Source organism: Psammomys obesus, unplaced genomic scaffold (genome assembly GCF_907164565.1).
Source record: "Psammomys obesus unplaced genomic scaffold, mPsaObe1.curated_primary_1811, whole genome shotgun sequence".
In the NCBI taxonomy this organism is placed as follows: Eukaryota; Metazoa; Chordata; class Mammalia; order Rodentia; family Muridae; genus Psammomys; species Psammomys obesus.
Genome location: NW_026590062.1, coordinates 23,257,566 through 23,283,807, shown reverse-complemented (window position 1 = coordinate 23,283,807; position 26,242 = coordinate 23,257,566). Strand labels below are relative to the sequence as shown.

The 26,242-nt window shown below is 46.6% G+C and overlaps 1 pseudogene; it reads right to left on the bottom strand.

The window, feature by feature from the left end:
• The window catches only part of LOC129675724 (katanin p60 ATPase-containing subunit A-like 1), a 57,992-nt pseudogene that overhangs the window by 30,502 nt on the left and 1,248 nt on the right, over positions 1-26,242 (bottom strand).

Below are 26,242 nucleotides of genomic sequence, written 5' to 3'. Positions count from 1 at the left end.
TACTGAGTATTATAGCACAGATACTCAGGAGTATCAGAAAGATAGTAAACTCAAGGCCAAACCAGACAACTTAGAAAGACTCTGTCTCAAAATAAAATGTAAAAGTGGCAAAGCACCTACCTAGCATGTATAGAAACCTAAATACAATCATTCAGCATTAACCAGCCCTACAAATGAAACCTCTGAAGATAAAATCTCTGCACATGGTAGGCTAAGGCAGAAGGGTCAGGAGTACAAATTACCTGGACTATACTATGCTAGTAAAATAGTTACCACTATCATCATCACTAATACAACTACCACCAGATAATCCAATTTGTGGGGAGCAGCCTTACCAGGCCACAGAGAAAGACAATGCAGCCACTCCTGGTGAGAGCTGATAGACTAGGATCAGAAGGAAGGGGAGGAGGACCTCCCCTATCAGTGGACTGGGGGAGGGGCATGGGTGGAGAAGAGGGAGGGAGGGATATAAAGTGGATAAACTGTAATTAATAAAAATTTTAAAATAAAATTAAAAAGAGATAATCCAATTTTAAAACAGACAAAATATATTAACATATTCAGCAAAGACAAAATACAAATAGTAAATAAGCATGGGACAGGTCAGATGGCTCAGAAGTTAAGAGTACTGGTTGTTCTTCCATAGAAGTTGGATTCAATTCCCAGCACCCACAGGACAGCTCACAACTATTGGTGACCCAACTTCCGAAAGGTGATACCCACTTCTAGACTCCAATGACACAGCACACAGTCAAGGAATAGACATTCATGAAGGCAAAAACACCCATACACATAAAATTGTTTTTTAGAAAAAGCATGCATTAACCTATCAGCAAAAATATAAATTAAAAACACAATGAAGGAGCCAGACGGTGGTGGCACATGTCTTTAACCCCAGTACTTAGGAGGCAGTGGCAGGGAGATCTCTGAGTTCAAGACAAACCTCATCTACACAATAAGTTTCAGGACAGCCAGGGCTATACAGAGAGACCCCCATCTCAAACTAGCCTCCCCCCAAAATAAAACACAACACAAGGAACTTGGGACATGGTTCAGTGGATCTAGCCTTGCAAGCCTGACCACACAAGTTCTATCCCCAGAACCCACAGAAAGCCAGATGCCATGGCCTACACTTGTAATTCCAGCTCTCCTAAGACAGACAAAGAACAACTGCCTGGAAACTCATGGCCCAGATAGCCTGAAATACAGAGAATACACAAGAGACCTGCCTAAGAAAGGGCATGGAAATAACTAAATCCAGCAAGTTGTCCTGACCTATACAGTGTGAGCACTGGGACACACACACACAGTTTTAAAAACAGAATGGGGCTATCAAGATGACTCAGCAGGTAAACAACCTGAGTTCAACCTCCAGGACCCACACAGTAGGAGAACTGACTCCCTCAAGTCGGCCTCTAACCATATGCATACTGGTAATGCAAGGTAAACTCACCACCAGGTGGTGACAGCCTTTAATCCCAGCAGAGGCAGGCGGATCTCTGAGTTCAAGGCCTGCCTGGTTTAGAGTGAGTTCCAGGATAGCCAAGAGAAGCTACACAGAGAAGCCCTGTCTCAAGAAACAAAAAAGAAGTTCAACTCATAAATACTCCCCTGCTTTGTTTTCACTCTACTACTACCAAGATAAACTCCCATTGCTGGGATTTGTTTTGGATTTGGTGATGCATTTTTGGTTTGGGGCCCGGGTGTGTGTGTGCCTGTGTGTGAGAAAAGGAAAGAGAAGAAACAGTGCCTTGCTATGCATTCCAAGCTGCTCTTGGACCCAATCTGACATGAACTCACCAATCTTTATCCCTCAGAGTTCTAGGATTACAGGCATGAGTCATTATTGTTCCATTTTTTTACAAGATTTTTTTTGTGTGTATCTTTTGTTTATGACAGGGATTCTCTGTGTAATCTTGGCTGTCTTGGACTCACTTCGTAGGCCAGGCTGTCCTTAAACTGAAAAGCTATCCACCTGCCTCTGCCTCCCTTAGTGGTAGGATTAAAGGTGCATACTGCCACACCTGGCTTCTCTTTTTTTTTTTAATTTATTTATTATACATACAATGTTCTGTCTGCATGTGCACCTGCATGCTAGAGGAGGGCACCAGATCTCATTATAGACGGTTGTGAGCTACCATGTAGTTGCTGGGAATTGAACTCAGGACCTCTGGAGAGCAGCCTTACCCTCTGAGCCACCCTTCCAGCCACACAACTGGCTTTTTAATCAAGATTCTCATGTTTGCTTTTTTTCCACTTTATTTTGTGTATAAGCATTTTGTCTGCAGGTGTATCTGTGCACCACATGCAGGCAGCGCCTGAGGAGGCCAGAAGAGGGAGTGAGATCTCCTGGGACTGTAGTTATTGAGGGCTGTGAGCCCAGTGCAGGTGCTGGACACCACACCTGGGTTGTCTGGAAGAGCAGCAGTGCTCTTGACTGCTGAGCCAGCTCTGCAGCCCTGCAAGATTCATACTCTTAATTATGTACATATAGGTGTGAAAGTATGTGGACAGGAGTGTGTGTGACCATGGAGACCAAATACCACAGCTCCCTGGACCTGGAGTTATAGGCAGCTGTGAACTGCCTGATACAGACGATGAGAATCAAATCTTGGTCTTCTACAAGAGCAGCAGGTACTCTTAAATGCTGAGTCATCAATCGTGTGTGTGTGTGTGTGTGTGTGTGTGTGTGTGTGTGTGTGTGTGTGTCCCCTACACTGTTTTTGTAATAGCATCTCACTGTGTAGCCCCGGCTGACTCTGAACTCTATATGTGCACCAGGCTACCCTGGAACTCAGAGATCCACCTGCTTCTGCCTTTGCTGAGCGACAACACCCAGATTTAAATCTCATTCTGTAGCCCACACTGGCTTCAAAATCAAATCCTCTCTTCAGTCTCCAAACTGCTGGGATTACTGACATATGCCATAACATCCAGTTTAATACCACATTTTCAATGACTATGACCTGAAAGACCCCTGCCTCACCCTAAGTTAAACATAGCTAACGCCATTTTGTGGGACACCACTGTTTTGTAAAACTCTGTAGGCTAGATGGGAAACTGAAAAATTACTAAGAAACCCAGCTGTGTCACCCACTTGGGATATCTGCGGTCAGGCTGCCCCAGTCAAACTAAAAACAGTTTGTGTTAATCACCCTCATGGATATCTGTGAGACTGTTCCAGTTAAGATAAGGGTCCTAAGGAAAACAACAGGTGGCGGGCCAAGTTAAGGGGTCATCATGACTGTTTGACCACCCAGTTCCTGGAATCTTGGTGTCTCTGCCCAACTTTGACACAAACCGTGGTCTCATGTAAACGTACCAATCAGCCCCCTGTAACCATGCTTCTCCCTTCTGTACCCGCGCTTCTGCTCTAAAACCCTATAAAAACCCCAGCTTTCCACCCAGGGGGGCGCGCAAGTCCTCCGAGTGACTCTGCTGCCCCGGGTACCCGTGTATCAAAATAAAAGCCTCTTGCTGTTTGCATCCGAATGCCTGGCCTCGTTGTTCCTTGGGAGGGGGTCTCTCAGACGAAAGATACCCTGAGGGGGTCTTTCATGACCTAAAAGGTGAAAAGATCAGTCTGCAATCAGAATTTCTTAGTGAAAAGTTCCAAAGTCATCTACAGACAGTTTTCACACAGTGAAGCTGTCGATGCAAATAGATAAGCAGACATTACATGACTAGAATGCCAACAGAATTTTGAGTTTGAGGCCTGTCCAGGATAAACCACAGTGGTAACATACCTGTAACTCCACCTTTTGAGGTAGAAGCAGAAGGATCAGAAGCTCAAGGTCATTCTCTGCTAGATACAAAGTTCAAGAGCAGCCACGAGCTGTATAACACCCTGTCTCAAACACACATACTTAGGAACTGGGCAGTGCTAACCTACGTCTTCAATCAAAGCACTAGCACTCGGAGGTGAAGGAAGGCAAATCTCTATGAGCTTGGTTTTTGGTTTTTCTTTTTTGTTTGTTTTTTGTCTTTTTTGCTTGTAGCTCAGGTTGGCCTCAACCTCAGGGGAACCCTTCCTGCCTCAGTTTCATGAGTGCTAAGTGGACATGGGACACCACACCTGGATGGTTTTGACCTAACTCTCCTATGACACCTCTTTTTACTGCAACGTCAGGGGCCTTCTTGCACCTTGCTGCCCCCTGAATTTTGGCATCTGGCTTGACCGGACTACTGCCCAGATACAATAGTGCATTCCTGGCTGACCTGGGGCTTTCGATAAGATCATCTTCCTGAAATACCTTAAATCCTCCTCTCCCTCAGGGCTTCCTAAGTAACTCTTCTGAGGAACTTTCCAAATTACCATTATTAGCACATCTTGGTGGGCCATCCTGTGATTTCTAGTCACTTAGTAATCCTGCCAAAGGCAATTACGTTCCTTTCGCCCTGCCTATATAAAGGATATACTAAAAATAATAAACAAAGACTTTGATCAGAAATACTGTCTTGGTCTTCATTTCTCGTGCCCTTGTCCCCTTTTTTCATTCCCACTCCCCCATTCAGGATCTCCGGTGACCTGTCCTGCACTACAAGGCTATGAAGATCCACTCAGTATGACAATATGGACTAAATAATTATTAAGTCACTGCCTGTGACTTAGTTTGAAAAATTTGAGATCAATCTTTTTTTAAGATATCACCTAATATGTACAATGTATACAGAGATTCATACTAGGAAGAAAAGGAAGTGAATAAAATGTTCTGTATTTATACAAGTTTGTCAGGTACCATGTTATACACATAATATACTCAAAAAAATTTTTTTTGTGGGGGGCAGCAGTGGAGGGTGGTTTTTTGAGACAGTCTTACATTGAAGACCGGGTGACTTAGAACTCATTATGTAACTCAGTGGCCCCAAACTCACCCTCCAGAATGTTCAGATTATAGATGTGAGCCACTGTGCCTAGCTCTGTTGAAGTTAGCAGGACCAATACTGAAACACATATACCTGACGAGACCCACACAGGTTTACATTTCTACTGTATGCTTCTACTGAATCTAACTCTACCCTCAAATCTAATGCACATGTGAAAACAAGGACAAAACTACACACATGAACTTTAAATACCGACCTGAACCCAAAGAAAAGCTTTCTTTAAGCTACCAGTACTCTAATATATATCCAGGACGATAAAACACAAATTCAAGATATCCACAACCAGTTTTTAAAATCTGTAACTGCCAAGCTAAGAAACCAGAGTATTAAGCCATAGCTGTTACCAAATAACCAAAACAAAGGTAACACACCCACATTCTCTTTCTGCAACTTTAGAGATAAGGTAAAATAAATTTTAATGCCCTCAAGACAATCATCTACATACTATTAAAAATGTCTTATAAAATCTATGCTGTGTTTTCAAGCATCTGTTGACTCCCCACAAAAATATAATCCTCTTTGGTGACATTACCAGTGTCCATGACAATAGAGTGTTAGAGCAGAAACAAAATCAGAATCCAATATGTAAAGCTAAAAGTGGTCTTTCAAAAATCAAGTATTTTTAAATTTAGAAGTGATGAAACTGGGTCTAAAAAGGCCAACTGGTCATTTAACTAGTCAAGAAGTTCTAAAAAACAAGAACTGTATCTTTTATCACCTGCCAGCAACACTACATAACATTAAGAAACTCATGTATTCCTCTCCATTTCTAAACACACATGCTTACATATCTGTAGACACTTCAAATTTTAACACCAGAAAAGCCTACCAAGCCTAACAGTGGTGGCAGTTGTCAAAGGCATAGGCCACTGTAACTTTCAAGTAGTTCAGAAAGAAATTTAACCTACTTTAAATTTTGAGTGCTGGCCAAGAAGGTTTCCCATCTTAGCCAAGCTAAATCTGTGCCTAAAATGCAAGTCAACCTGAAGCAAGTCTGGCCCGTGAGAAACAAGTCATGCTTTATCCAGACACAGGACTCCAAGTCACACTCTGGTCCCCCGCACTGTTGGCATCAGCAGACCAAAGCTTCCGAGTTTTTGTTGCTGTTCTGTTTGGTTTTCAAAGGTAAACAGATATATACCTACCTATATCTTGAAAATATAAACCTGGCCTCAGTCAAATACCCTTAGAGCTCTAGCACTTAGCCAGTCCTCATTGAAACAATTTGGGATAAACTATAAAGAACCAAACTCAAAGGTTTAAAAATCAAAGATTAACTTCCAGCTATGAATTGCAAACAGAAACAAATTAAAGTTTCCCTTTAATCGGCATATATATAGATATATAGATATATATATATATACATATACATATATATATATGTACATTCAAATGTATATTTAAGTTGTATCAAAAACTGCTTACAAATGGCAATTCCTGTGAAGCAGATGATGAAGGGCAAGGCAATTCTAGCATGCTTTCTAATGAACCAGTCCTGGAGTCTGGATCTCCTGAAAAGATAAATTTATTGAGTTAAATTGTTCTTCTATGGTAATGTTGTGTCTCTTAGTGAAATGGAGGGTGGAAGGAGGGCTGTCTTTTCATTGCTTCCGTCCATTTCTTTATTTTACGGTTTCTCGGTTTGAGGAGCTAATGACAAGGATAGCCGTTTGACTGCTCCGTGTGTGCTGTCTTGTTCCCTTCCTATGGCCACTTGTACACCGTTTTCTGATTTAGGCTCATCACTGCAGGTGGCATTGGTCTGAGTTTCCTCAAAGAGTTCCTCCATAATCCTCTGTGACGGGCTGTTCTGGGTCCATTTCAGAATCTACATCTGCATCGTCCACACAAGTAAAATTCTCAAAGTGCAGAACGCCATTCTTGGTCGTCTCTGTCACTCTTAACTGGAGTTCGGGGGAGTTATTACAAGAGGGCTCCTGTTTCAGAGCAAGTGCTGCTGGACCACCAGGGCTCAAGCAAGGGCAACATTTGGCAACTGCGCTCTTGAATCACTTTCTGCAGGGTCTTGAAAGGACTCTGACCCAACAGCAGACCCACTTAAATCCTCTACATTGATCATGGAGGCCAGATCCTGCAGTCTCCGCAGTGGAATGTAACGAGAGAGTCTTGTTCATAAGCATTTTGTGATTTTCCACTGGCAGTCGGTAACTGCATAGTACACCCGGTAGGTGGCTCAGAGAAATTGGATTGACGGTTACCGAAAGGGCTGTCCTTGTCTTCGGGGGCATCTAAATCCACTGGCTTAGAAAAGGACAGCGGACGATTTCTTTTAGGTAGTTCACAAGTGTGATCCGTACTGTGCCCGCATCAACCTGAAATTCAAGAGACACAGCAGTTAATCCGAGTTAACAGACTCTTAACAGCTCTTCTCTTCTCTTCAAAATGGCAGCACTTCTGCTGCACTTCCAAGGACGGAAAAGTTCTCCAGGCTGACACAGGAAAATGGCCTCAGTGGGTCTCTGAGGTCTACATCTTCCAGAGCTGGGTAAATCCTGCTACATGGAAACAGCCCGTTCCTCTTCCCTGACCTGCAGACTGGTGGACGCTGGGGCTGAACTAAAAGCCCTTTGGTAGTGGAAATTCCCAGGCCTCAAACAACAGCCCTCCTCTCCCGCTCCCCACGGCCAAGCCAAGGTCCGACAGCCAAATCTCCTGAAAGAGACTGCGCTCCTCCGCAAGCGGGGCGCAGCGGTCACCATAGCGCTGCACCCCGCCGGGCGCCCCAGCCTTTGCAGCTACCGAGCACCGGCCTCCAGCGAGTTAGCCCTGGAGGCGGGTGTGCCCCGGAGCTTGCCCTACCAACGCAAACACACCGGGATCCTCGGTTGCAAGGACTGAGAGCCCGGGCACCGACCTGGGAGGGAACCCGAGGCCGATGGACCCGCCGGAAGGAATGGAGGCGGGGCAGGGGGCCGCGGCTGCAGCATCGCCACCCGCCCTGCGCGGCCCTCTCGCGCGTCCTTCACCTCACGGGCGCCACCACCTTCCGGCCCGGCCGTCTTCCTCTCCCCGCCCCCCTGCGCACTAGTCACGGTGCCCGCACCCCATCCAGGGCCAGCTGGGGGACCCTCACCACCCCCGGGCGCGAGCAGAGCGGAGGCCAGCGCGGTAAGCTCCCGCGACCTCCCCGGACCTAGTCCTTCTCCTCCTCCTTTCCCCATCCTCCTCGCACCCCACAATGCGCCCCCGCGAGCTCAAGCGCGCTCGCACGCCTCGCTCTTCGGGGGTTCAGTGAAGTGGGGCTGCAGAGCCGCTGCTGCCGCCCCTGCCCTCCCCTGGCGTGCCCGCTCGGGCTGGACTTGGCGCCCGGGCGGCCCGAGGCAGGCTGGGGATGGGGGCTCGCGTGCCCTTGGGGCAGCGTCCAGGCCTGCGGGCCTGTGGGTGGCCCTGCGATCCCCTCACCCACCTTGGGGCGCCGTGCCAGCCCCTGCTCACACACAACCACCGCACCCCGCTCCTCCTGAACCCCAACCCCAGAGACAGGTGGCCCGGCTGAGGCCTGGCCTGCCCGCCCGGCTCAGACCCACACCGGCCTCCATCTTACAGCCTGGGCTCCCCATGCACTGGGCACCAGCCCTGGGCCCACTGCCTCCGAGCCGAGGCCGAGGCCGCCCCACTCCTGCTGGAAGGCTCACCTGGGGCTCTTCCAGGCCCCAAGCCCCAAGCACACGTGGCCGGCCTAGCCGCACTGTAAACCCACAGCGCGACCACTGCAATCCAAGTTGCATAGGAAACAAAGCGGAGGCAGAAGCTCGGATCTGCGTCCCCAAGCCAAGCCTGCACAGCCCTGGGGCTCCCCATCAGCCACAGGATTGACGGGTTGACGCCCAGGAGCCTTCAGCAGCCGCCTCAGCGCAGCACAGGCGGCCGGGGACTCGGGCCTGCAGTGCCCATGGCCGCTCACCCAACCACCCCTGCCCTTCCCCCTTCCTGCACCCTTCTCCCCACCACCCAGCCTTGGTGACCGCAGCCTCCGCCGAAGGATGAGGCCAGGAAACCGGTCCCCTACACCCGGCTCTGAACCCACACCCGGCACCCAGACTGCCTGGACGGCCGCCTAGCCGCGAAGCCACGCAGCCCCCAGCCCAGGGAGGCCGAGTCCCTAGGCCATCTAGCGAGGGGACGAAATCCTTGGCCGCCCTGGGGCCCAGGGGTCTTGACTGCCGTGGGCAGGGCGAGGGGAGCCCTGCACCGCCTCCCACGCCTGGGCTGGGGCAGCTGACGCTGCAGTTCTCCGCACCCAGGCAGATGACCCTCTCGAGCGCACTTCACCCCTGCGGCCAGGGCATCGGGACCCCTGCCAGACTGCACGCGGACAGCACACAGCCTAGATGGTCGGGCCAAGCCTGAAAGGCACAGCCGGTGGCCTGGGGATGCCCCATGTTAGGATGGCGGGGAGCTGAGGGCGTGCGCTTGGCACCAGGGCCGGGCAGCACCAACCTAGTAGGGCTGCAGCGCAGCCATTCCTCAAATACAGTGAGTGGAATGAAGAACAGGTCAGAAAAGCCAAGCCAGGCCTGGCCCCGCAACTCCAGTCCCCCGAGGCTCTCTCCTCATTTCCCTGACCGCTCTGCTTCCTGGGCTTGCTGCACAGCGAGAAGCTCACCTCAGGCATTACTTGGTCCCTTTGTTATTGAGGGAAAGCCATACCGGACCGCCAGTGAATTTCCACCTCTTCTAAATAGCCTTCAGAGATTTGGAGTTCATGTCAAAGCTGAGGGTGCTGCCCTCGATGGCCATGTGACCACCATTCCTCCAGAGGCATAGGAAACTCGATTGTTTTTGCCCCAGTGAAATGTTTACTGGGAGGGGGGTGGCCCTCGGGTAACTAGAGCCCACTGGGGAAAACAGCCACTGTGGGGCAGTCTTCAGCCAGGTGTCTGTACAGGTCTGTAATGGTTGAACCAAACTCCATCCTTTCCTGGCCTTCACCCGGTGACTGGGCCCAGTCAGCAGCAGCTCGGGACGGTCTAGCTGTTTGCAGTCCAACAGCCACAATCCATTAAAGGAGGCTCAGAAGCAGGCCTTTGGCATACCTTCAGGAAGAACTCTGGCAAGACAGCAGGAGGTTTCCTCAAAGAAAGTATCCTGTGCAACCAAGAGCCGAGGCTGCTGTGCCTTCTGTTGAAGACAGAGACACTCAAGTTTCCAAATGCTAACTTGACTGGCAGTTTTCCCTGTGCCAGAAATAGCCAGAGAAAAGCTGGGGCCCAATTCAGGGCTTGGCCTTTTGTTCTAAAGAGTCTCTCCTGCTGACACCATCATGGCATTCAACAAGAAAGCTCTGGTTCCTTTTTCACAACTAATAATTGGAGCCAGTCATTTCTAACTGGCAGTTACCCCCAATGCTAATCACAGCAATCAAAGTTTTCCCCAGTGCATAGCCTGTTTCGAGGTACTTGGACCTGACGCTGGCCTTGAAGAAATTATTTTCAGCCCCCAGACTCAGTTTCCTCACCTGTGGCCCCCAAGTCACAGGCCACTGGGAGGATCCCGTGGCAGCCTAACAATCTACCCTTAGCCGTTACAGACGGTACTTGATGAATCGCTTTCTTCAGCAACCATTTCCTGCATCCTAGGCAATGCACTGGGCTCTGGGGAAGCAAAACAAGAGATGTTGTGCTAGGAAACCTATGGCCTTGGGGGAGGGAGGTGTTTAAATAGAAGTACTGAGAGAGATTAGCTGATCTTTTCACATTACTGCCCTTCAGGAACTTCCTCCCTGATCTCCTACCATCCCCTACATTTAGGACAACCTAACTACTGACATGACTAAGGGACCCCAGGAAAATTCAGACTTCCCTGGGTGACACCTGAGGGTCCTCCCTGCGTCTTTGAGTAAAACTGTCTACCACAGTGACTCAACCAGCATGCTTATTGGAGCTGAGCTGAGTCTCTTCTCAGGGCCTGTATTTTCTCAAGGATACTGAACTCTCAAATGAGTCAGGGCTGTTTTCCTGTAGGATGGGGTTCTGGGGTGTAGACCTAGTTCTTCACTGGTTGAGCACAACTCAAGAACCTGTTCTGGGCCTGCACATCTCATCTGGAGACAGTGACGATAAATGCTTGCTGAACATGTGTTTTGCATTAGACACCACTGAGCGCTTGACACATCTGTTCCTTTAAACCTTTACTAGTCTATGAAAGGTTAAGGGCCAGGAGGCCCTTTGCTCAAGGTCTCAGAATCATGACTTTCGGCTTTCAGCGGTGTGGTGGGCCTCCACCCTCATCCTAGCTTGCACACCCAGCAGATGCCATGAAGAAACAGGCACATCAGACACACAGATGTCAGGGGTTTGACTCCAGGCAAAGTGGTATTAGCTTAGCCTCCATGGCATCATCTATAACTGCTTATGCTTACTTTATCATGATTCATACCACGAGGAAAGGCACCTGTTGGGATTATTGGCCAGGCATTGATCTCTTTTTGAACTGTTCCCTTTTGATTCAGGAAGATCAGAGCCTCGTGGAGAAAGAAACCAGAAGTGCTAGGAGAGTGCCCAGGAGAAGATCTAGAAAGATCTTCAGGAGGAGGAAAAATCCTTTGAGGAGGAATTCTGAAGAACATAAAGGAATAGTCAGGGAAGGAAGACACAGATTCCAGCAGAAGAGCCCAGAGAACACCAGACCAGACCACAGTTGAGCATGACTGCCATCTAGAACATGGGGCAGGCAACTGGAGGTGCAAGAAGAGGCTGTGATGAAGATAAGGAAGCTCACAGAGGCCTGATCATATGGGGCTTTTTAAGGAACTAGGGTGCCATGGAAGGATAATGGTGTGATTTTGCCTGTGTGGTGAAAACAGTGTACCCTTGGCTGAAACCACTAGGAGCCCAGCCCAACCCCAGGAAGGATCCTGCCTCTGGTATGTGCCATGGTTGTCATATTTCACAAACAGTAGTAGCTTATCTTCACCCAAGACACTGTCTCATTTAATTACTGCGACAGATACTCCTGTTATTTCCATCTTCCAAACATGAAATTCCCAGAGCCAAATGCCCAGCCCCTGCCCACTTCATACTCTTTGTTCTCAGTCCGGGCTTGGCAGAGACACGGAGGCCTCTGATAATTTCTCAAAAGCTGGTAGTGAACACTGAGAGCAACCCTTCCCGTGAATGCATGAGTTGCTTCCTTCATGCCTGCAGCCAGGGGCTTCTCCAGAGCTAAGTTACCGTCGAAATCAAGGCAAGACTGACCAATCAGAAATCGGGCAGTTCTGTAGCAAAGTTGTCTTCCTGTGTCAAAGTCCGTCACTAAACCATCCCATATGATGGCTCTAACTCCGAGGACTGCAGCTGCCCTTGTCTAGTCTTCTTCCCCTCACGTATCACGCTGCAAAACCCTGTGCATGATGGCCAGTATAGCATCACTTACCCCAGTGGCCTGGTGCCACGATAAGCCACATTCCCTCCTGAAAGCACTCTGCTGGTCTCTCTGCCTTCCCTTCTCTGTCAGGCAAACACATGTTCATATCACTGTAGAAGATGCCTCCTCCTGGAGGTCTTCCCTGATGCCATCCTAAAGACAAGAAACTTCTGCCTATCTCCCCAAAAATAAGACCCCTTGCAGTACTATTGCTTCTCAGTCTGGTCCCGGCCACTTGTAGAGCCCCTACCTCAGGCATAGATGGGGCACACAGTCCTCTGGCCTCTAGTGACTAACTTGAATCAGTGAGGCTCAGAGAACATCACCAGAAAACAATTCTTTAGTCCTGCTCTATCCCTCACTCCCTCCCAGCCTGTTTCCTACCTGTTTTGAAGGTTTTCTATAGTTGACCCTATTTGTGTATAAATAAAGGAACCAAAAACTAATAGCAAGTAAAAGTAGGCTGTGCTCCGTGGCATATGCCTGTAATGTTAGCACTCCTGCTAGAAACAGGATGACCTGGCGTTCAAGACCATCCTGGGATATATAACAAGTTCAAAGATAACCTTGGCAATATGAGATGCTGAAAACAACAAACAAAACAAACACCTACAAAACGTATGGGAAGACAAAATGTGTGAAGCAGACAAGCCTGGCATGGGCCTCGGAGTAGAACAGCTATAGCTGTCCACTAACTACATTTTTCCCCATCCACCCAATTCCTTCACTGGACAACTGATGGATGAATCCCTCACCTGATTCCATGCGACCAAGTGGGGAGAATGGCAGCCTTGAGCAGTCTGAAGGACAGGCTCGGCAAAGAGAGACGTCCACAATGTGCAGCCACAAGCCAGGAAAGGATTGTCCCTGCAAAAGAGTTCACTTTTCCAACTCACCCAGCCACCATCTCCCTTCAACAAGAGATGGAGGCACAGGCAGAGAAGCAGCTATGGGAGGCCGACCCTGTAAGTGGTGGGAGGGCCCCGTTTGTACTGAGGAGGTCAGGAAGCCAGGCAGGGGTGGCGCATGCCTTTGACCCCAGGAAGAGGCAGGCAGATCACTGAGATCAAAGCCAGCCTGGTCTACAGAGTGAGTTTCAGGACAGCCAGGGCTACACAGAAAATCCCTGTCTCAGAAACAACAAATGTCAACGTGGCAAGGTGAAAGGAGAAAGCTCATGAGGGCTCAACACTACCCAAAGAGGTACAGGCAACTAAGAAGTATAGAGGGTGGGGACAGCGTGCCGACTGGTCATCCAATACCAAGTGGTCAGCTCTGAAAACATGCAGAGTGGGAAGATCATATTCAGAAATGGAGACTATGAATATATGTATGTAACAATGATTTTGATTTTAAAGGAGATCAATTTGAAAGAGATCAAGGAGGGGTACATGGGAGGGTCTGGAGGGAAGGACCGTAAAGGAAGAATGGTGTGATACAATTTCAGCAAGAAAAGAAAAAAACATGCCAATTAGCAGCCAGTCCCCGTGCCTTTCCTTCCTGTGGCACATGGCATCTGCTAAGCTAGTCTTTGTGTCTGTAGATTTGTCTGTCTTGACAGTTCATAGAAATGGAAACAGTACAGGGCCTGGGACAAGGCTCAGTCCGTAAGTTCCTTCTGCATGAGCACGAGGATCTGAGCTTGAGCCCCAGCACTCGCATTAGAAACCCAGCAAAACATAGCTTATCTGTCATTCCAGCACAAGGCGAGGAGAGTGCCAGCCAGTCCGCCAGATCCACAACCTCCAGGCTCAGTGAGATGAGCCAAGGCAGGTGTGCTCCTCCTGCCTCTGCGTCCAGAGCGCTGGAGTTAAAGGTGGACACCTCCACCTCCAGCCCGTTACATCCTGAAAGCTCCTGGGGTAATGATGATCTGTTCACTGCGTTGTCCGTGAACCAGATTTATTTATTTTAATTTAATTTAATTTTTTGGTTTTTCAAGAGAGGGTTTCTCTGGTAACAGCCCTGGCTGTCCTGAACTCGATTTGTAGATCAGGCTGGCCTCGAACTCACAGGGATCTATCACCTCTGTCTCCTGAGATTGGGATTAAAGGTATGTGTCACCACGCCCACAAACCTGCTTTACTTTAGGAAGGCATAGTCAAAGATGAAAGCATGCTTCTATTCCATAATTTTGTCCTTGAATATCTGTCCTGCCCATGGTGCTCCAGGCTTCCTCTGGTCTCAATTTCCAGAAGTCATGTTTAATAAATAAATAAACAAAGGGTGGATATGGGGTGTGCTCTTGAGTATTGGGAAGGCAGAAACTAGAAGGTCTCTAGGGCTCACTGACCCCAATTCTAGCCTACTTGGCAAGTTCCAGGCCAGTGAGAAACCGAAAGAAAGGAAGGAAAGAGTCTACAAAAAGACATCCAATTTTGACTTCTGAACACACACACACACACTTGCGCGCATACAAACACACGCACAAGCTCAGGCTCTTATTTTGTTTTCTGTGCTAGACACTGAAGCTTGGTGCATGCTGGCAAGGATTTTACCGAGCATTCCCCAGACCTGCACTGCTTAGAGTATCGCTTAGATTTTTGACCCCAGGTCCTCTGTTGCCCAGAATGTAAGTTCACGGTCCTCCTGCCTCTGTCAGGACTGCTAGGACCGCAGACATCTCTCACGGTTTTGCAGCTTTTTTCCCCTTAGGGTACCGGGCATCAGACTCAGGGTCTTATGTGAGGGCAATGCTCTACCCATGCATGCTATCTCCATTCGTCACGTAGATCGCTGATTGCTCTAAGAAACTTTGCATCTCCTGACAATAATAGCTGTGCGATCCTGGCTAATTGACCTCAGGCTGGAGCCCAGTTGCACTAGTGGGAGCAATATGGCGTTGCTTCCCTGAGCAGATGTGGAGCACATGCAGGTGAACAGAACTGACTGGTTTCATCGTTTTCCTTCCCCTTTCACTTCGGGGACCTCATGATTTGAGAGGCATCGCTGGAAAAGGAGAACTTTGGTTTGGTTTTTGAGACAGGGTTTCTCTGTGTAGCCCTGGCTGTCCTGACTTGTAGACCAGGCTGGCCTCAGACTCACATAGATCCATCTGCCTCTGCCTCCCGAATGCTGGGACTACAGGTGTGCACCACCACAACTAGTGACCTGAGGGTACCTCTTGGGACTTGAGTTTGAATCCTGGCACCCACACAAACAGCCATGTGTGGCTGCAGGAATTCCTGCAGCTGTGGTGAGGTTCCTGGCAGCGGCGGGGGCTCACTGGCTTGCTGGCTTCTAGCCTAGCTCCATTCACTGCAAGACCTTGGCTCAAGTGAATATGACAGGGAGTGAGCAGAGTCTTCTCACCTTTGTACCCGCACACATAAGCACACTTGTGTGGGCACATACATACACAGAAAAGGGGGTGGGGGGAAAGAAGCATTTTATTGGCTAAATGCTATGGTAAGTATTGCTCCAAAGACAGACAACCTTGGATTCAGTCCAAGACCTTACAAGAAGATGTTACCTCATCAAAGAGAATGTACTGACTAAGCCTAAATGTAAAATGTTGTCAAACTCATTTTACTGATATAAGAAACCAACCAGCAAAGGACACAGTCTGAGGCACCTGATTCTACACCACAGCTCAACTTTGTCAAATTTAAGGTAACGTATCTACTTTCTTTTAAAAGACAGCTTTGCTTAAGCAGCCACTGGCAGTTTAAGACATAACCGTGACTCAGCAGATCCATAACACAGAAAGCCTAACTTAAAAGAAACATGGCAAACCCCTAGCAAAAGCCACAGTGTGTGCACGATGCAGCATGTAGCTAGAAGGTCTGGGCCACAGTCCACACACAGTCCATACACCTGACAAAAGCAGATAGGCCGGCCAAAGCAGTGGCCAGAGCCGACCTCATCAACTGTATCCCTGAAGGGCTTTGTAGGAAAGCAGTAAATTACATTTCCCTATTGGCTAAAAACATAATTTCAGTGTAGTGTTCCCGCAGGAAAATAGTTTAATTACATTTAAATTATTAATATGTATTTCATTAAGAGTTTTCAATTTCTTTATTCTACCACCACAAGTAAGAACTTAACAAGCAGATATTAGGACACATATCAAAATGTAGCCGCAAATGTCATGGATGTGTGAGCTCAAACCTCAGGACAAAGCAGATACAAACCATACCACTGCCACTTTCCTGCTCAGGTGACACTGGAGCAATAACACACTTAGCTTCGCTCTCATCATCTGGTGTCAGCATGCTAGAACAGTTCTTACTTGATGGTGTCTCTTATTTAAATGGAGAATTTAAATAAGAGACTGCTTAGAAACAGCAAGTGACCAGTGGTCACCAGTGGCCACCCCTGCCCTGAAAATGAACCTCAATTTTGTGGATCTTTAACCTGAAAACCCAGCATTCCTTCTGTTACTCAACATGCTCCAGAAAACTAAGGATTGATGGAGAAACTTCAGGGAGAAAATACAACTATTTGAGGATTTTCTGGATGAGACCCTGGTTAATTATGTCATTCTTTCATTTATCTGAAAGAATACCATAGTAGTTTTCTTCAAAGCTTAACAATCGATTTTAATTTATTACCTGTTGGTCAGTATCACTGAATTCTCTTATTTAATCCCATGAGGTAGAGATTCCCCAAACACAAACACACACAAGCACAGCACACAAACATACACCACAGACTTTGAAATCAATATCCAGAGCAGGTAAGCCAAATTTGGCCCCAGAGCGAGTGAGCATCGGAAACGCAGCTCAGATCCAGAACCTGGGCAGACAGCAACTTCTTTTCAAAGAACTCTGCCAATGAGTCCTTATCTCTAGGTGGAATTTTTTGTTTCCTGACTTGAGGAAGAAATGAATTTTGTAAAATGCCTTTTACTGGGAGAAAAGCGTTACCTGAGCGCCCTTGCAAAAATGATGGTCGACGCGCCAGAACGGAGGTTCTTCTGTCCTGCATGCCTTGCGCGTGCGTCACCGTAGCATTCTCCACCGGGGCCAGACCACTGTTGCTTAGGGGCAGAGTCTGCTCCCCAAGTCTTAATTTATGAACCCCACACTAATACCTACATATTGAACGCTAAACCCCACTCTGTCCGACCTCTGAGGCTGTCCTTTGTTTTCTTGTGGCTGCTGACGTGTGTTATGGTCTGACATGAAATGTCCCCACAGGTTTATCCCTGTTCGGGTGCCATGGGACGGTTGTGTGGAGCATGTGCTCATGTTGCCCAGGCGTCCTCCACTGAGGCGTTCTGCTCAAAAACCACCCAGGCAACCACAGACTCCACCCTGTGCAGCCGTGAGCACCAAGTCCTCCTTTGAGTCTTTTTTCTCAGGTATTTGTCAGGGACCCAAAAGTAACTAACACAGTATAAAAATAAGAGCCTCCTTTCCAGGTGACACGCATGCTCAGATCACTTTATATGCTGTATCTAATCCACAGAGAACACGGATGCACACCACGCAGAAGAGCTATACACAGCCAGGCAGTGGTGCTCAGGCCTGTAATCCCAGCACTTGGGAGGCAGAGGCAGGTAGATCATGTGAGTTTGAAGCCAGCCTGGTACAGAGAAACCCTGTCTTGAAGAAAAAAAAAAAAAAAAGAAGAAGAAGAAGTAAAATAAGTGTAAAAAAAAATACAATCTCTGTCATAGGCATGTAAGGAAGGACAGTTGACAGGAAATGACTGCTTTAGGGGACTCTGAGGAGGGACAATTTCCAGGAAGACAACCGTCAATGGGAAAATGCTATCCACAATTTTTATCATTTGAGTCGCAAATATTAGAGCTACTGTTTGCAGCCACAGCCTCCTGAAATTCAGGACCTGTACTCTAAAATGTTAAATTTATTGTTACCATTAGCTTTAAGCCAGAGGCATATTTCAGAATTAATTCAGACTTTCAGAAAAGAGAGAGGCATTATATTATATATGGGGGAAATGTGGTGTTCCGACAGACCACAGTCCCATTCTTTCTTTCTTTTTTTTTTTTTTTAATATTTACTCTGAAGACTTCAAGAGAATAATCCTGACCTCTAAAATGGTGCCTTCTGAGGGGTGAGGCTACCCAATCAAAAACATTCTTACCTAGTATGTGCCTTTACCAGGAAAATCGCAAGCCACCTGTGACTTAATAGAAGATTCTGAAAGCACTAGGTGGGTGTAGTGGTACAGAACTCTAATCCTGGATCAGAGATAGAGGCCAGCCTGGGCTACAGAGCAAGTTCCAGGCCAGCCTGGGCTACAGAGCAAGGCCCTGCCTTAAAACAAAGCAACAAAAAAAAAAAAAATTAACCATTTTTCACAATCCTTTAAATGTTTTCCAAAAACATTTAAAGAAAGCAATTAGTTGAACAGATGACCCCAGCAACTGGGTAAAAGAAAATGGATTTTCTATGGGAAAACACTGTGCCCATAGTACCACATCACAGGGTAAGAAACAGAAGGAATGCCAGGGAGGCCTGGTCCAGTGTGACCCACAAGTCCAGGTCCCCCGGGCCTCAGTCTCCTGGCTTGTACTGTTAATGGCATTTCTCACTCAGGATTGAACTAAGGGAAAACCTCTATGTTAGAATGAACATTTGCTGCCTGGTTTTTACGTAAACAGAGCCACGGTTCTGTAATCACTCGTGTTGCAATCGTGAGTGCAATGTGGCCCCTGCGAGTCCAGGCAACAAGAAAAATGCTTCCGTCAGCCGGCTGCCTTGAATTAAGATTAGCAGCTCAGAGGTGTGAGCTGCGGGTATTCCTTGAAGAAAGAACGCACTGCACGCAGACAGAAGAGAAAGGAAAGGGACAGGATGGATGTTGAGGGTCAGAGACACTGCGGGTATAAGAGCGTTACTTCACTCCACCCTGAGGAGTCTGACCTTTAAACACTGAGGATTACAGGAACCCCTTCTACACCAAGGCACCAGAAGCCCAGCCAGACCCCTTTCACATGAAGGAGTTAGTCCTCAACGGACAAGGTGTGATGCTGAAAGCAAGGCTCTAAAAGACGTCTCTAAACGGGAAAACTGCAGGATGCCTGTTAGTGGGACAGCAGTAAGGAAACTGACACACACAGGCTCCAGACTCCTACAAGGAATCAACATGATAAGCAGGTTACGTCTATAAGCCCCCAAAATGGTTCTGCAGAACACCACTCAAATAAGGCTTCAGCCTGAGCATCGTTATCCAGAAGTCCCTGGGTCCCACTTACCTATGTTCCACAGGGATGGGGTGGGGCACACTGCCAGATCCCTAAACAGTTCGTCTTGGCAAGACATGGGGAAGTCAGGAGGCTTGCCGATTTTAAAGCTCTCTAAAGTGCTGATGGTGCTCTTAGCTTACTCATATTCTTCCAGCAGTTCCTGTTGTACCTTCAGAAAGGAGCCGCCATGTTAGAAGCCATTTAGAGCTCACACGAAGTTGGAAGAAATCAGTAAGTGGTGTGTAGCTGTCTTAGTGTCAATCAAAGTGTGCTAAGTGAGTCACAGGAACATTGACAAGCATCCAGAGAGATACAGACAGACAGAGAGCAGTGGAGAAACACTATGTGGCCAATAAAATGCCATGATTTTAATATAACAAGAACAAGCACTGAAATCAGGAACAAGTTCTTCACCCCAGACATAGCAGATACCATGCTAAATCTTTCTATACTCTTAGAGATGAAAGAAATATTGGTCAAATTTTCAGCCATTTCCCAGCTCCACAGTCAGTAAGCAGGAAATGCCTGTCCTGAGTCTGGCCACTGCTGGGCATGCCAAGTTTCGCATGCAGCCTCTTTTGGCCTTCAACTCTTTTGAGTCCTGAATAATATTTATCTCTAAAAGTCAAGACTCTCCCTCCGATTGAAAGACATAACGGAGTATCTACAGCGTGGAATGTATTGACTTCAAACTTGGTGCCCATGCTAATTCTCAAACAGCAGTGGCTGGGAAAGCTGTCTGTTTGAATTCACTTTCAATAATGATAGTAACTTTTCAGCCAGGAAGCACATTTAACTCCAAGGCGGATCACAAGAAATGTTCCCTGGGACTGTATTGAGAGGAACACACTAGGACGCTGCAGAACCACGGACCCCGGGGAGAGCGACCTGCCAGCATGTGCAGCCATAGGAGACACTCCGCAGAGGTACTGCATGCCAGGCCCAGGGAAGAGTGCACACGGGAGGAATAGGTCAACAGAAACACACCCCGCCAAAAAACACAAGCACCCCGCCTGTGAGAGGCATGAAACAGGAGAGCCAAAGGTCAGCAAGTGTGCTGTCCTTACTCAATACAGTTTGGTAAATCTGATGCTGGAAAATGAGCCAAATTTACCCTCAAAGCTCAGTGAAGCTGCAGCTTCTGAGTCTGCGAGAACCAAGGAGAGTTTCTGGAGAGGCACCAGAAGAAATGCAAGCTTCCAAGTGCTGCCTTTGTACTTCTAATTTTAAAAGGAGCTTAAGCCACAATAACTGGGGAAATAAGAATTCAAGTTTGTATTAACTAGACTATTACATAATCAAGTAGTACAGTCAAAAAGACAGAATATGTTAATGCTTTTTATTAGATTACCAGCTCCTTTGTATTTGTAACAAGACTTTCAAGGAAAACGTTTATTAAATGGGTCAGAACTACAAATAAAAATGAAAGGAGAGACATCAACAAGAAATGCCTAATTTCAAAAACTTGTTGCCAGATACAATTGAACACGAACATTTTAAAAATTAAGAATACATTCAACTACAATTAAGAATTCTCAAAGATTAAAATGTACGGTCAAAAATACACAGACTATTAAGCAGGCAGCTTTTCAGACTGCATGCGAGGCAAATGTGAAATGTATTTCAATTTCCAGACAAAGAAGAACGATGTTTACTTCTAGGGTTAATTTCCCAAGTCTGCTTCTGCAGACCACGGCCACCATGGCACGTGGAGGACTTGTGGACCATCCTACCTGAAGCCACTTCCCTCTGATGGTCAGCTCTCAAAGTGACCGGCAGTGTCTGTGGACCTAATGTATCACTCCCTGGTGATACACCATCGAGGAGTCATCGTTCCCAGGAGTGCGTACTCTCGACCTTTCTCTGCATTCTCACAAATCCCTGCCAAGTTTATCTCCTTTCCAGCACCTGAGCAATAAAATATGATGCTTTTTTAAAGGTTCTTAGCACTGGTTTTTAAAACAGTTATCAATTCTGTAACTTTGAGAGTCAAAATTGCCTTAATACTGAACTAAATTTCCAATTCTGTAAGAGCAAAGGAGCTCACAGAACATCCAGGGAGATAACAGGGAGTGCCACCCGGCTGGTGACAGACAACTGAATTATGAGGAGTGGACATGAGTGTTCCTTCATCATTTATAACTGCCCCAGACTCAGTCAGACATATTTACAAGATTCGGTTCCTTCTGCCCAGCTGCTTCTTTGTAACACAGAAAAATGATGTGAACACCACTAAGTATTTTCACATCTGCAGTCTTCACTGAAACTCTTGGACCCCAGGAGGAAAAAGTCAGGTTTCACTTTGGAGGGAAAGCCTTTGGATGCCCATCATCATTTCAGTGCCTTAGCTGTGTCGTAGAGCAAGTCTAGCTGACGCGCATGAATTAAGCTGTGAGAGATTTCTGCATCTCACCGTGTCCTTCTCCCACCATGTACTTACTTTGTACAGGGGAGAGGGGGTCAAGTAATTTTCATGGTTTGGCTCTCTCCTTCCAATGCTGAACCACCTCTCTACCTATGTGATAACACCCCATCTGATCTATCCATTTGATGCGAGGAATGTCCTCCGGGCCTCTGGCTTCTAAGCCAGGCCTTCTGCTCAGCAATTCTGTTTTCTCTAGACTTCCCTAAGGTCTCCTAGAGCCCTCAAAGCTTCTCATCAAAGACACTTTCCTCCCAAGACCATAGAAAGTCTTGAAATACAGAGAACAGGAACCCAGCAAGGGTACAAGCTACCCAGGAACCGAAGGCCATTAACTGTCAGTACTTCTCCTGACCTTCCTAGAGAATTATTTCAGTTGAGATAACCTGACTCTCCCAAAGTGGACAGTGCAAGCTCTAGGCTCACAGGAGAGACCCTGTCTCAATACATGAGATGGAGAGCAAAGAAGGGCCCTGCGGCCACTTTCTGACTGACCTCACATGATTTGTTCACACACACCCTAGTGCACCACCCCACGTGTGCACCTGCAAACATACATACACGCGAATTCACACCATGCACATACATTTAAAAAAATTAAAAAGAAGCACATGGAAGAGCAATAAACTACATCTCTGGGTATACCTGGGAGGATGACTCCAGAGAAAATCCCCCTTGGGAACAAGGTCCACCCAGGATATGGGTGGCAGCATCTCATAGGTTTTGCTTCCTGGGTACCACAGCCCTGCTCATCACGTTCTTCTGCCCTGATGCACTGCCTCCCTCACAAAGGATCAAAAGCATGGAACCAGCCTAGCATCGCCTGAACCTAAGACTACAAGAGTCAAAACAAACTCTTCTTCCTCTAGGCTGTGGATCTCATATATTTGTTGTGACAATCCTAACTCTTGTTTTATAACTAGCTAAACTTCAACAAATAAATCTGTAGAAACAAAGTTCTCCATGAATTACATTCTTCTAAGGTTGCTGTTTGCTAAAATGTACAGGTATACCATTATGTAGGGGAAAATGTTTTGACATAACAGATGTGTTGGCATCCTTTTGGTAAAGGTTCAAACTATTTAAGTTCTAAGGACTCACAAGCAAAATAGAGGATAGTGTGTAAACACTTATATAAGATGATAAACTGCCCTGCATGGTGGTGCACACCTTTGATCCCAGCACTCAGGAGGCAGAGACAGGAGTATTTCTGTGAGTTGGAGGCCAGCTTGGTCTACAGAACTAGTTCTAGGACAGCCAAGGCTACACAGAGAAACCCTGTCTCAGAAAATGAAGGAGAAGGAGGAGAGGAGGAAGAAGAAGAGGAAGAAGAAAAAGAACAACAAAAACAAGATTTTCTATATTTCATAGTGATAAAATTCAAACATATAGATAGCAGTAACTCAGTAAAGCAAGCCTCCTAATGAAAAGAATCTTTTCTCTTCAAAGCTTAGAATTGCATTAGTGGTCGCAGCCATCAATCATGCACCATGTCATTAGAGCTGGTGTTTAATAACACTGTATGTCCTTCATCTGTGAAGTCTTTTCTTAATGACTCAGTATGAGCCAGTTCAGTCCTCCCACGTACTGTTAGGAACCTCAGCCACGTACCTTCTAGTCAGCATAGTTGCTGTTCTGAGAGCATCTGAGCAATGCACTCTGGTTATTCAAGATCGATTCAAGAGTAGGCTGAACAGAACCTCAATAACCTAGTTAAATGGATATCTAACATGGGAATTTGCATCAGAGTCTAGAAAACAACGCTGAAACCCATGTAAGCTCAGAAGAATCCTGACGCCCTCTCTGAGTAGGAATGGAGACATCACGTTTTCCTTTCTGACTACATGGAAGGCACTGAGAGTGCGCGTAAACACCGACATCGCACTAACTTTACTACATAGAAGCCCCAGTTCTGCGTTGGAATGTGTAAGGTGAAGCCATTAAGAAATAAGCCACTTGCTGTTCAGTAAGACTGTCTGAGGGCAGTTCCTCTCATTCTGGAGACCTCCCACCCATACCCTATACTCAAAATTTGGCTATTACTATGCCAACAGGCAGCTGTATGGCTAAGGCAAGGGACAGCATCATTTTTACTCTTGACACAAAGCCATAGTACTGGCAACAGCTAATTCCATGAGGGCAAATGCTAACCCTGCATGGACTCTGACCATGGAACAGATATACATAGTATCTTTAATACCAAAGAATTAACAACAGGTAACTGAAGCTTTATCTAAGTGATATTTTCACAGCATTGTGACCCTGTCTACCTGAGCTGATGCCCATTCCACACAGATAGTGTTTGCGACCATCATCGTAACACACCTCCTCAGATTCAAGTTGTGTGGAACTGGTATTTTAACACTTTCAAAAGCCTGTGTGTGTCCTTGCTGCCCCAATACATGACTATCTGTTCAAATTCACTATTTATTCAGTAACTCCAAGCTCGGTGTTGGCTCCTCAAATAAACAACTGAGCAGTATTGCTAGCATCTGCCATCGCATCCAGAACCAGGGAAAACTGCTCAGAATCCTTTGCTTTGTTTTTCAATTGATTGATGGCGAACTCGATGCTGTGAGCAACCAGCTGTACAAAAAGGCTAATCATTTTAAGCAAGTTTATTTTCTCCAGACGCAAATCTGCACCTGCAGCAATCCAACTCCCCACCAGTCTGTGATCCCCTTGCTTGGCTAACAGATGAGCCATTTGGAAACGGACCTGCATTGCCACCTTTTAGTTCTGTGAAGGAATCCTCCTGGAGGATGCAACATCCCTGCTAAAGTTTGCTGATTTGCCCGGTCTTTGCTTTCTTGTGTGATCTGGGTAGGTGACCTTGGGTGCGAACTCTGGTGACACCCAAGTGTGCAGCCATGTGCTCTGCTCTCAAGCTAAAATTCCAAATGCATTTCCCCACCTTTTCTTGTTTTGACAGGCGTATTCACTGACAGAAATAATAATTTAGGTGTCACTTACAGCACAGAGACTGGGATGACAGTGAAGTCAGCACTTGCATAAAGCCTGTCAAATGCCGCTCCATCTCTGACATGCACACTCGACTCTGCCATTCAGAGAAAGGCAACTGTGGGTGAGACACAGACAGCTCGGCGTGGCTGCGTCCCAGCACAACTTACGTGTACTCACTGAAATCTGCATTCCCTCTCGTTTCTATGAGCTATCAAATATCAACGACTAGAAAAAAATAAAAAAGCAAGTCATCCCTCATTCATGGGTTGTTCAGGAATAGCCTGCTGGTCTGCAGTTTGAGGGTGCTGGCCTGGAGCACTCACCTTTCTTTTGAGGGACAGAGGAAGTAAACCCCAAAGAGGCATAAAGGAAAAGGCAAAATTGTAGCCAGACTTTGGCTGCTTTGTGGGTTCTTCTTTCTTCCACCCCTTTTCTTCCACCCTTTCAGCCCCCCAACACTAGGTAGGAGAGAAAAAAAGGATAAACCAGGAAAAGGGGTGAAGTTAACTACTTCCTGCTGATGAGGGCATCTAGTTCCTTGGGGCAAGTTTGATCCACACAGTCAGGTATCTAATTTCTCCTTGTTTTTTGTTTCTTCTTTGAACAAAACTACTTAAGGAATCACAACCAAAAACCAACCAACCAAAAACAAACCTACCTCTTGGGGCCCTAGCATTTATATACAGCCCTGAAAAGTCCCCAGAATTCCAACCACCACACAATCACAAAAACTATCCACACCTGGCCAAATCACAGCCCTGCGAGGGCACAAGGCAAATCATAGTCAGCTGGCGTGGCCAATCTGAAGCACATCTCCACACCTGGGATTAAAATCAAAACATAGTCTTATAATATTTCTGTGTTTTCAAAGAAACCAAAATTCTCACTACACATAATAAAGACAAAAAAAAAATCATTCTTAGCCATGCCTAATCCCAGCATTCTGAGGCACAAACAAGTGGGTCTCTGAGTTTGAGGGCAGTCTGGTCTACACAGTGAGTTCTGGCTAGCCAAAACTTCACAATGAAGCATAAAATTAAGCAGTCAAATTTTAAAAGAATATGAAACACTTCAATGAAGCCAAAAAGGAGATTCTTCAGAAAGTTCAATGAAATTAATTAACTTCTAGCAAAGGTGGCTAGGTAAAAGGAGAAAATATTACCAAAGTAAGGAATGAAGAAGGGCTAACGGTACAGTAATATCTTCCATCTGCCCTCACTTACCCTTTCAATATCACTGTCCTCTGAACACACGCTAATGGGTGGGTTTAATATGCTGACAGCTCTGAGCTACTGGGAGATAGATAGATAGATAGATAGATAGATAGATAGATAGATAGATAGATAGATAGATAGATGATAGAAAGAATAGAAGAATTGAATGAATGAATGAATGAATGAATGAATGAATGAATGAATGAATGA